Here is a 12,708-nt window from a genome sequence, read left to right as displayed (position 1 = left end):
CCAATGCACCAAAGGACAAGTTACCTATGCAAGCACAATCAACCCAAATGACCTCCTCTGTTCTTTATATAAGTCTACAAACAACACACAATGACTTTGGAATGCAATAGAACAAAGGGTGCAGAAGGGATGAGGATGAGGAAGAAAGCACAACATATCAAATTAGATAACAACAAATGGGATTGATGTTATAAGCCATGGCAGGAATATGTGAGAAGCTGGGCAGCAAGTCCAATCCAATCTGAGACATTAAACTGTAGCTGGAATCACTAGGACTTTGTATCATGACAGGCCTGAGCTCTCTGTTTGCCTTGGCTGTGTTTTCCACTTTCTGCTTTCTGTAGTGTAGAGTATGTAGAAAACATACTGTAGGCGTGATGCATTTTGTGTTTATGTTCTTGATACATGTATGGTACTGCAAACAGTATTTACTGTAAAAATTTTATTTCATTACAGTATATTTGGAATTATATGAGGACCAGCTGTTGTCCCCGTTGAAGACGGGTTGAAATCCAAATAATAAAAGTAAACCTCCATTTTAACATTAGCAGTGCACCATCTATTGGAATGTAGATTGTAATGCATGTTGTAATAAAATTAATTGATTTTCTCATCTCATCTTATTTCACATATGGCACTTTTCAAACATTTGAAATCTGTTGGACTGACAAATGCAATATATGCGTCGCTGTTATCTTTTATTTGGTAAGGGATTTGGAAAAGCAGTGTTAATGTTTGTAATGCACCATCTGATGAGATAATAAATGTAATTAATTTTATTACTACAAATGTTTGTGATGGGCCACCTGTTGGAATGACAGAGGCATAGCAACCAGACAGACACATGGATACACAGACACTTGTCCTTGTGTTAATGTGAAATTTTCTAAACAAATTAGGATTATTCTGTTGTAGCACTACCTGCATTATACTTTCTTTCCTAAATAATGTTTCATTTTGATGCAGTAGTGTTGTGTTTTTTGCAATACAGTGTTAAAATGGTATTCTCTGTGAACAGTTTTAGCTGTGTGTGTGCGTGCAATTTTCCTTGACTTATTAGGTTTGGAAGGTGTTTAGGTTTTTTCTGCAAAAAGTCTGTTTTCCTTATGTGTTAAGGTTTTAGGGAAATGATACTTGATATGGCACTTCATGGCAAAATTGGATGCCATCACGAAAAATCCCTTCCATTCCCTCCAAGGGGCACTGTCTTGGAGCACTTTTAGCCACAGACTCATCTCATCATGGTGTGCTAAGAAGCACCTCTGGGGACTTTTCTGCCCATTGCTAACAGACAATTCAATGCTTCCACCCAATGTACTCATAAATGTATTTATTTGTTTATTTTTTGATTCATTAATTGATTGATTGGCTATATTATCTGTCCTGTGACTCTGTATTCTTGTTTTTTTATGTTTCTGCTGCTATATGCATTTGAATTTCCCCATAGAATAAATAAAGATTTATCTAATCTTATCTAATCTAATTTAATTTACTGTATATAGTTTTGGGAACATGGTGTAGTATTCTGATGAACGTGTGTATCTGATTGGAAAAAACTGTGATATTAATCTGTAGCACTGTGCTCTCAAATACGATTCTGTTCTTCTGCTGTCTGACCAGAACTTTTTTTTTTGGTTCCTCTCACCTCCCAGCTGTGCAGCAGTCCTTGTTGATGTCCCAGCTTGGCAAAAACTCTCATGTGAGCGGCAGCTGGAGAAGCAGCAGGCCAGACATAGCCCAACACCTGCAGTGGAGCCTCCTTGCCATCTCCCCTCTTTGTCTGTCTGATGTACCAGCGAACGCTAGAGTTTGAGACGCATACAGACTAGTGGACTACGATTCATGTGATACCAGCATCTGTAAATAGACTTTATGAGAAAAACAAACAAAAAAAATGAAAACGAAATGGATATTATAAATATGCACTGAAATGTTTATTTACGTGAGAAAACTAAGGAAAGGGTTAACTACGTATTTATTGTACAAACAATTTTACTTTGAACTGTGTATTGCATATTGCATTATACATCCGGTGTACTTTGGTGATGTGGTAAATGGCATGTTTTAATTTCCATTTTTTTTTCTTTTTCTTTTTTTTGTTTTGTTCTTCTTTTTTTCCTGTTTTTAAAACAAAGGCTGTGCACACCACAAAGGAACTGGTTTATACCTTACATACATATATGTGTATCTGGGTATCTGCCTTGACATATACAGCACATACTTGTATATGTATGTATACAATCTTTTATTCACTGAATGAAATGAAAATGCTTACAAAACTGCCCTTTTGCCCCCCTGTCTGTCGTACAAAGCTGTTTTTGCCCTCTGTGTACAGATTCAAAGGCTCAGGGTGTGGACTTTTGTTAATGTTTTCTTTTTTCTTTTTGTTTTCTTTTTCTTTTTTCCAATTTCTCAATGTATTGTAAGGTGGTTTGTGCAATGGAATATTGTAATGTCTGTTACATATCATAACCAACTGTGCATATATTGAAATACACCTCCAGTTCAGACGATTGCTTAAATGGCATGTTCTTTTGTTAGTTATTAAAGGGGCGGGGCACACACTAGATTGACATGTCTTAGGGGGTCGGGCTTGGAGGAGGAGTGGATGTTTGTAAAATGCTTTATATAAATGGTAAAAAAGCCCAACTGTATATGTGTGTGAGCCTTATGGGGGACAAGGCTTAAGAGGTCGTACTGAAAATGAAACTTCTTGTTTGTAAACGGCTTTCTTAAAAAACTAAAAAGTGGCTCATTTTAACTTTCATCTCCAACGGATGTTTGATTGGATGCAATTTGTGAATCCCTGAAAATAAAATGGAAGTGAAGTGGCAGGTGGTTAAATGATGGTGTATATGGGTGTATGAATGTGAGGATATGTGTGTGAGAGAGTCTGTTTGTGTGCTTGGCCGTTTGTATATGTGGATCTGGCGGTGTGCATTTGGGTGTTGTCTGGGGAGTATAGCTGGCGGTGTGTGCTAGTGTGATGGCACAAATGTGTTTTTGTTGCTGTGCCTGTGTATACACTTTTGTGTTTAAGGGACAGCATGTGTTTAATTTATTGGGGTGGGTCTGGGTGAAAGTGTGTTTTTATGTATGTTGGCATGTAACGCAAGTTCTGCTGTGTATGTCAGTTGTTCTGCCAGTGCACCGATTTTGTTGAAACTGGACACACTTACCCTTCAAAGAACATTTGTCATAACAGTTCGATTTTGGTTCATATATTATCGAATATAGCAGTCTGTGCACATTTTTAAAAACAGCATTTAAATCTCCCATTAAAAAGCATTGGAGAGTTTGCGAGTTCATTTGTCTTTAAACAGAGAAACATTGTGTAAGACTTCAGCTACTAATTACTGTAGTTTACTCTTTCAGTTTTACCAGCGGCTACTTCAACTTGTATGTTTTAGATTTACTGCAGTATATGCTGCAAATATGAGGGGCCAAACAGGCCATAAATCATATATTTCTGTGTGTAATCTATTGGTTTACGTATCAACACTATTGGTTTATGAATATTTACTATCGGTTTGCGTGCATACTTAATTGGTTTGCGTGCGTATAATACTGGTTTCATTCATATGAACTATATTGGTTCGTGTCCGTATATTATCGGTTTGTGCGTGAACTATATCCGTTTGTATATGCATAGCACTGGTTTGCATATGAACTATATTGATTCGCGTGTGTATATCAGTGGTTCCAGTACGTTTGTTATTGGTTTGTGAGTGAACTGCATTGGTTTTCGGTTGTATGTTATCGGTTTGCTTATGAACTATATTGGCTTGCGTTCTGTGCCGGTCTAACGATGATTTTGTGTATGCACTATATTGGTTTCATGCACGTCTTATACTGGTTTCATGTGGGTAACATATCGGTTTTGCGCTTGAACTCTATTGGTTGTATGTGTGTTCCATGTCGGTTTCTCGTATGAAACATACTGGTTTACGAACGAACACTATTGCAACTCTGTGTATGAACTATATCGGTTCTGCGTACGAACTATATTGGTTGTTCACGTGATCTTCAGTGAAAATGGGCGGGGCAAGAAACAGGAACTCAGGGGCCGGTAGTGTCATGGAGCGTGTAGAGAAGCTGACAGGAGACGGATCTGGGTTTACTTTAAACAGTGCAGTATTTTTTTCCACACAATAGGTTTGGGAAAGGACTTGGTGGTAATTATTACTATTTAATAGAATCTGCCATTGAGTGTGTAATGAACACAAAGCTGAAGTTAAGTACGTATTTGGTCGTCTTTTTATTCGCTTCCAGCTACATGCTCGCTTGCAACCCGCGACTGTACTTTTTCACACAGCTTTTGCAAGCTAGTTACTTATTCTAAAGGCAAAATATTCTACATTTACGACTGACGCCTTTATCCAGTATAACATTTAGTTACTACTGGTTACATTTCTTATGCCCAGCGATCCCGCACCGTGCCGCCTATTCAGGTGAAGTGACATGCTCATGGTCACACAGTGTCACTATCAGGACTTTAACCGAGAAATGTTGGATTTAGAGGGCAAAGCCCTTACCACAATGCCCCAATGCTTGCACATCTGCAATGTGTATATTATTTGACATAATATAATCTTGTCCAGGACAGATTCCTTTGTTAAAGTTGAGTGTAACATTTTCAACCCGTTCAAGAGCTAAATCTGGGATATTTATTCTTTCAAATAATGTATCAGTTTGCAGATTAATGTACACGCTGTATAATATTTTACCATGCACTTAACATTGAAGAAGAAGCTGGTTTGTGAATAAGTAGCTGACTACAAGCATATGTGTAGCTAGGAGTGAATAAAAAGCCACCTGAATGTGTACCTAACTTAAGTCCCGTGATCATTTCAGATGTTAAACGCTAATCATCACCAAGCCCTTTCACAAACATTAAGTGGCATACAAAAGTATTCAATCCCCTTGAAAGTCATAATTTTCTGCAAGACAAAAGATTTATACACATTTATTCATTCAGTATTTTTCTTATGCTGTGACAAAACATTTCCAAAGACAAAATAAACCATTTTCTGTAGACGTTTAACTGAAGAAGAAAAACTCCAAAGTTAATGTTTGCATAGGTATTTAAACCTGTGTGCTTTGGAAGCTCCATCATTACACCAATGACAAATTAATTACAAAGGTGACAGTCGTTTAACAGTCATAATTAAACATGATGAGGTGCTACTTGTGAGTCCTTTCTGTTTCTCTGGATATAAACAGCCCCCTTTGTAAGGGCCGTAATCTTTGGTGGACAGTCACTGCAAAAATGAAAACAAAGGAGCATTCTACTGATGTGAGAAACAAAGTTATTGAAATGCACAAGACTGGGAATGACTATAAAAATATCAAAAGAGTTTGAATGTCCCATTGCGCACTGTTGCATTCATCACCAGAAAGTGGAAGGTTCATCAAAGTACACAGACTCTGACTAGAACAGGCTGTCCCTCAAAACTCAATATCAGAGTGAGACATCAACTGGTGAGAGAGGCGACTAGAAATCCAACTGTCACTCTCAGACGTCTGCGATGATCTTTAGCTGGAGTAAAGGTGCTGGGGTCTACAATTTCAAGAGTTCTCCATAAAACAGGCTTCTATGGGAGGGTAGCATGAAAGAAGCCATTCCTTAAGAAGGTCCACATAAAACAATGTATGGCGTTTGCCACAAAGCATTAAAAAGACCCAGTTAAAATGTGGGAGAAGGTTTTATGGTCATATGAGACCAAAATAGAAGTTTTTGGACAGACGTAAGAGGTATGTGAAGTGTAACACTAAAATTGCCCAGGCCTCAAGAAACAACATTCCTACAGTGGAATATGGTGGTGGCAGTCTCATGCTATGGGGATGTTTTTCATGTGCTGGGTCTGAGAATCTTGTCAGAGTTGAAGGGACAATGGATGGACACATAAACTGCACAATTTTGCAAGAGAACTTGTTCCAGTCTGCTATGAAAGCTCAGGAGAAGATTCATCTTTCAACATGATAATGACCTTAAGCATTAGGACAATGTGACACTGGGATAGCTCAAAAACAGAAAGGTGAATGTTTTGGAGTGGCCAAGTCAAAGCCCTAAGCTTAACCCTGTTGAGAATCTGTGGCACTGTTTGAAAACTGCTGTTCAGAGGTGCCATCTCACCAACGTAGAGGGTCTCTAGAAATCCTGCCAAGAAGAAAGGGGCAGAATCACTCCTGAGCAGTGTGCAGAACTGGGGCCTACTTACAAAAGAACGAAGGCTGTTACGGCAGCAAAAGGGTTCTTGACAAAGTATGAATGTGTTGGGCTTGAATACTTAATGCAAACATCAACTTTGGAGTTTTTCTTCTTCAGTTAAATATCTACAGAAAATGGTTTATTTAGAAATGTATTGTTACAGCACAAGAGTTCACATTAAAAAGAATGAATAAATAAACGTGGAAAAATCTTTTGTCATACAGAAAATTAGGATGACTTTTAAAGTGATTGAATACTTTTGCATGTCACTGTTTGTTTCTCAAAGGGCTTGGTGGTTATTATTTTTAACAGTATTTTCCCGTAATTCTGAAATATTCACGGGGCTGACGTGAGGTGCACATTCTGCTGGCTTTTTATTAAATCCTAGCTACATCCAGTATATGCTTGCAGTCAGCTACTTATTCATACAGCTTTTGCACACCAGCTTCTTATTCTAACAGCATGGCAAAATATTCTACAGCATGTACATTAATCAGAATCATTACAAACTGATCAATTATTTGAAAAAATAAATATTCCACATTTTGGTTCTGCACAGGTCAAAAATGTTAAACACAACTTTAATTTAACAATGGAATCTGTTTTGTCACAAAACTGTGAAAATTAAGGTGGCTGAACGTGATTTAACACTTTACAGTGCCCATGATAGCACAGTAAATCCTATTTATCAGATATTGGAGTGGAAATACGCAGGTACTCGTACCTGGCAGGGCAAAAATCGGCTGCATCTTAAAAAACGCATATGCCTTGTCACAAAACTGTGAAAGGTAAGGTGGCCCAATATGATGTAACTCACATATACTGGTCCTAAATATGGAACATTTAGCTTTTCAAAGAATGGACACGATCATATCATGTCAAATAATATGCACGTTGCAGATGTGCAAGCAGTGGGGCATTGTGGTTAGGGCTTTGTCCTCTAAACCCTACATTTGTCGGTTCAAGTCCTGATAGTGACACTGTGTGACCATGAGCATGTCACTTCACCTGTCTAGGCGGCACGGTGCGGGATCGCTGGGCATCAGAAATGTAACCAGTAGTAACTAAATGTTATACTGGATAAAGGCGTCAGTCGTAAATGTAGAATATTTTGCCTTTAGAATAAGTAACTAGTTTGCAAAAGCTGTGTGAAAAAGTACAGTCGCGGGTTGCAAGCGAGCATGTAGCTGGAAGTGAATAAAAAGACGACCAAATACGTACTTAACTTCAGCTTTGTGTTCATTACACACTCAATGGCTGATTCTATTAAATAGTAATAATTACCACCAAGTCCTTTCCCAAACCTATCGTGTGGAAAAAAATACGGCGCTGTTTAAAGTAAACCCAGATCCGTCTCCTGTCAGCTTCTCTACACGCTCCATGACACTACCGGCCCCTGAGTTCCTGTTTCTTGCCCCGCCCATTTCCACTGAAGATCACGTGAACAACCAATATAGTTCGCACGCAGAACCGATATAGTTCATACACAACATTCCAATAGTGTGCGTTCGCAAACCAGTATGTTTCATACGCAAAACCGATATAGTGCACACATAAATCCAGCATGTTACTTTCACAAAGCCGGCATAGTACGCACACATAAAACCGATAGAAGACTGACAAGGACTCAATGTAGTACATACACAAAACCAATAGCGTTCATATGCGAAACCGATATATTACCCACATGAAACCAGTATAGTGCATATGAAAAACCAGTGCTATACGTAAGCAAACCAGTAGTATACGAACACAAACCAATATAGTTGATACGCAAACCGATTGCATACGCACGCAAACCAATGCAATTCCCTCACAAACCGATAGCAAACGCACGTGAACCAGTAATAAAGTTCAATTCAATATAGTTCATATGCAAACCAGTGCTATGCATATACAAACGGATATAGTTCACGCACAAACCGATAATATACGGACACGAACCAATATGGTTCATATGAATGAAACCAGTATTGTTCGCACGCAAACCAATTAAGTATGCACGCAAACCGATAGTAATCATCCATAAACCAATAATGTTCATGCGTAAACCAATACTTTACGTACAAAAATATATGATTTTTGGCCTGTTTGGCCCCTCATAGGCTGCACGGCACCGTAGAAGATTATTTGGAACTGACTTACTTTTAAAATGGTGTTTAATGTTGAATAGGAGATGAAAATCTGCATCACGAGGCAGTTACTCTTGGGATCGGTTGGTTGGTAAGGAAGGAAAGGAAGGCGCGAAAGTTAAAAGAAAATAAAAGGGCGGGATGGGAGGTGACGAGGAGGCGACGGGTACCGCCATGGAGAGGTGGCGCCTGTGTTCTTTTTATCTCTGTAAAGCAATGATAATAATAATAATAATAAACGATTAATGGCAAAGATCACAGACGCGGGACTGCAAGACGAGGCGGTAGTTATCATTGTGCTGGTGAATTGATTGAAGACGGATTTGGGATTTAGCATCGTTGACGCGAACTAAGGGGAACCTTTGCAAAGAAATGGCGGCTGCGAACGCGCTACAGCCAAAACGATGAGCTGCTTAAACAGACCGGAAATATTTACATCTGGGTAGATGGCTTTAAGGAATGTGACACGCTGCTACAAGGAACAGTGTAAGTTTATTTTCTTGGTCTAAATGAAACTTGTTGGCAACAAAAAGATTGTAAGGCATTTTTTTGTCATCATTTCAAATTGAGCTGCAATGTGCGCTAGCAATAGGAAGCTATCACAATCGCAAGATGACTCAAGTCATCTTATTCTTCTCATTTTTATATGGGGTCTCAATTTTTTACAATATATTATATATATAATATATATTGTTGTAATATACAGTATATATACAGTATATATACAGTGCATCTGGAAAGTATTCACAGCGCATCACTTTTTCCACATTTTGTTATGTTACAGCCTTATTCCAAAATGGATTAAATTCATTTTTTTCCTCAGAATTCTACACACAACACCCCATAATGACAACATGAAAAAAAGTTTACTTGAGGTTTTTGCAAATTTATTAAAAATAAAAAAACTGAGAAATCACATGTACATAAGTATTCACAGCCTTTGCTCAATACTTTGTTGATGCACCTTTGGCAGCAATTACAGCCTCAAGTCTTTTTGAATATGATGCCACAAGCTTGGCACACCTATCCTTGGCCAGTTTCGCCCATTCCTCTTTGCAGCACCTCGCAAGCTCCATCAGGTTGGATGGGAAGCGTTGGTGCACAGCCATTTTAAGATCTCTCCAGAGATGTTCAATCTGATTCAAGTCTGGGCTCTGGCTGGGCCACTCAAGGACATTCACAGAGTTGTCCTGAAGTCACTCCTTTGATATCTTGGCTGTGTGCTTAGGGTCGTTGTCCTGCTGAAAGATGAAGCGTCCCCCCAGTCTGAGGTCAAGAGCGCTCTGGAGCAGGTTTTCATCCAGGATGTCTCTGTACATTGCTGCAGTCATCTTTCCCTTTATCATGACTAGTCTCCCAGTCCCTGCCGCTGAAAAACATTCCCACAGCATGATGCTGCCACCACCATGCTTCACTGTAGGGATGGTATTGGCCTGGTGATGAGCGGTGCCTGGTTTCCTCCAAACGTGACGCCTGGCATTCACACCGAAGAATTCAATCTTTGTCTCATTAGACCAGAGAATTTTCTTTCTCATAGTCTGAGAGTCCTTCAGGTGCCTTTTGGCAAACTCCAGGCGTGCTGCCATATGCCTTTTACTAAGGAGTGGCTTCTGTCTGGCCACTCTACCATACAGTCCTGATTGGTGGATTGCTGCAGAGATGGTTGTCGTTCTGGAAGGTTCTCCTGTCTCCACAGAGGACCTCTGAAGCTCTGACAGAGTGACAATTGGGTTCTTGGTCACCTCCCTGACTAAGGCCCTTCTCCCCCGATCGATCAGTTTAGATGGCTGGCCAGCTCTAGAAAGAGTCCTGGTGGTTTCGAACTTCTTCCACTTACGGATGATGGAGGCCACTGTGCTCATTGGGACCTTCAAAGCAGCAGAAATTTTTCTGTAACCTTCCCCAGATTTGTGCCTCGAGACAATCCTGTCTCGGACGTCTACAGACAATTCCTTTGACTTCATGCTTTAGATAGATAGATAGATACTTTATTAATCCCAAGGGGAAATTCACAAAAACAATCGGTTTGTGCGCTGACATGAATTGTCAACTGTGGGACCTTATATAGACAGGTGTGTGCCTTTCCAAATCATGTCCAATCAACTGAAATTACCACAGGTGGACTCCAATTAAGCTACAGAAACATCTCAAGGATGATCAGGGGAAACAGGATGCACCTGAGTTCAATTTTGAGCTTCATGGCAAAGGCTGTGAATACTTATGTACATGTGATTTCTCAATTTTTGTATTTTTAATAAATTTGCAAAAATCTCAGGTAAACTTTTTTCATGTTGTCATTATGGGGTGTTGTGTGTAGAATTCTGAGGAAAAAAATGAATTTAATCCATTTTGGAATAAGGCTGTAACATAACAAAATGTGGAAAAAGTGATGCGCTGTGAATACTTTCTGGATGTATATATACATATATGCGGTGGGTTGGCACCCTGCCCGGGATTGGTTCCTGCCTTGTGCCCTATGTTGGCTGGGATTGGCTCCAGCAGACCCCCGTGACCCTGTGTTTGGATTCAGCGGGTTGGAAAATGGATGGATGGATATATATATATATATAAACTGCTCAAAAAAATTAAAGGTACACTTTGAAAACACATCAGTTCTCAATGGGAAAAATATCCTGCTGGATATCTCTACTGCTATGGCCTGGGTAATGCGTTAGGAATGACAGGATGCCACATTGTTTGATGGAAATGAAAATTATCAACCTACAGAGGGCAGAATTCAAAGACACTCCGAAAATCAAAGTGAAAAAATGATGCGGCAGGCTAGTCCATTTTGCTGAAATTTCATTGCAGCAACTCAAAATCGTACTCAGTAGTTTGTATGGCCCCCACATGCTCGTATGCATACCTGACAACGTGGGTACAAGTTCCTAATGAGACGACGGATGGTGTCCTGGGGGATCTCCTCCCAGATCTGGACCAGGGCATCACTGAGCTCCTGGACAGTCTGAGGTGCAACCTGGCGCCGTTGAATGGACCGAAACATAATGTCCCAGAGGCGTTCTATTGAATTTAGGACAGGAGAGCATGGGGGCCAGTCAATGATATCAAGTACTTCATCCTTCAGGAACTACCTGCAAACTCATGAGGCCGGGCATTGTTGTGGACCAGGAGGAACCGAGGACCAACTGCACCAGCATAGAGTCTGACAATGGGTGCAAGGATTTCATTCTGATACCTAATGGCAGTCAAGGTGCAATTGTCCAGCCTGTAGAGGTCTGTGTGTCCCCCCATGAATTTGCCTCCCCAGACCATCACTGACCCACCACCAAACCAGGCACGCTGAATGATGTTACAGGCAGCATAATGTTCTCCACGGCTTCTCCAGACCCTTTCACATCTGTCCCATGTGCTCAGGGTGAACCTGCTCTCATCTGTGAAATGCACAGGGCGCCAGTGGTGGACCTGCCAATTCTCGTATTCTATGGCAAATGCCAATCAAGCTCTACAGTGCAGGGCAGTGAGCAAAAGGCCCACTAGAGGATGTCAGGCCCTCATGCCACCCTCATGAAGTCTGTTTCTGATTGTTTGGTAAGAGACATTCACACCAGTGGCCTGCTGGAGGTCATTTTGTAGGGCTCTGGCATTGTTCATCCTGTTTCTCCTTGCCCAAAGGAGCAGATACCAGTGGGTCCTGCTGATGGGTTAAGGACCTTCTATGGCCCTGTCCAGCTCTCTTAGAGTACCTGCCTGTCTCCTGGAATCTCCTCCATGCCCTTGAGACTGTGCTGGGAGACACAGCAAACCTTCTGGTAATGGCAGGTATTGATGCGCCATCTTGGAGAGGTTGGACTACCTGTGCAACCTCTGTAGGGTCCAGGTATCGCCTCATGCTACCAGTAGTGACATTGACCGTAGCCAAATGCAAAACTAGGGAAAAAACAAATAAGGAGGGAAAAATGTCAGTGGCCTCCACCTGTTAAACCATTCCTGTTTTGGGGGTCGTCTCATTGTTGCCCCCCTAGTGCACCAAAGCAGCTGAAACTGATTAACAACCCCCTCTGCTATTTAACTGACCAGATAATAGCCCAGAAGTTTCATTGACTTGATGCTATACTCTCATTAAAACATGTTCCTTTAATTTTTTGAGCTGTATATATATATATATATATATATATATATATATATATATATATATATATATATATATATACTATTCCTTTCTTTTCTCTTTCTAATTAAACGTTATGTTACAATTCGGCACATTGCCGCTTCAGCTTGTATTTAAGACTAGAATGCCTGAAAAATTAGTGAAAGAAAGACAAGCTTGTATTTTTTGTTTGTTTATTGATGACTTTACAACTTACATGAGAAGGTGGAGGTGCTAAAATTGGGGTACATTTCATT

The 12,708-nt window shown here is 40.1% G+C and overlaps 1 protein-coding gene across 7 annotated transcripts in view; it reads left to right on the top strand.

The window, feature by feature from the left end:
- The window catches only part of ahdc1 (AT hook, DNA binding motif, containing 1), a 356,054-nt gene extending 353,539 nt beyond the window's left edge, over positions 1-2,515 (top strand). For all 7 annotated transcript variants that reach the window (XR_007933474.1, XR_007933480.1, XR_007933477.1 and 4 more), the window contains one exon: positions 1,653-2,515. The gene's annotated coding sequence lies outside the window, so the exon portion shown is untranslated. The remainder of the gene's footprint in view (positions 1-1,652) is intronic.
- Positions 2,516-12,708: the final 10,193 nt, after the last annotated feature.

The sequence above is a fragment of the Erpetoichthys calabaricus genome, chromosome 14, assembly GCF_900747795.2.
Source record: "Erpetoichthys calabaricus chromosome 14, fErpCal1.3, whole genome shotgun sequence".
Classification (NCBI taxonomy): Eukaryota; Metazoa; Chordata; class Cladistia; order Polypteriformes; family Polypteridae; genus Erpetoichthys; species Erpetoichthys calabaricus.
Note: the sequence above shows the minus strand (reverse complement) of the source record. Positions and strands in the feature narration are given on the sequence as shown.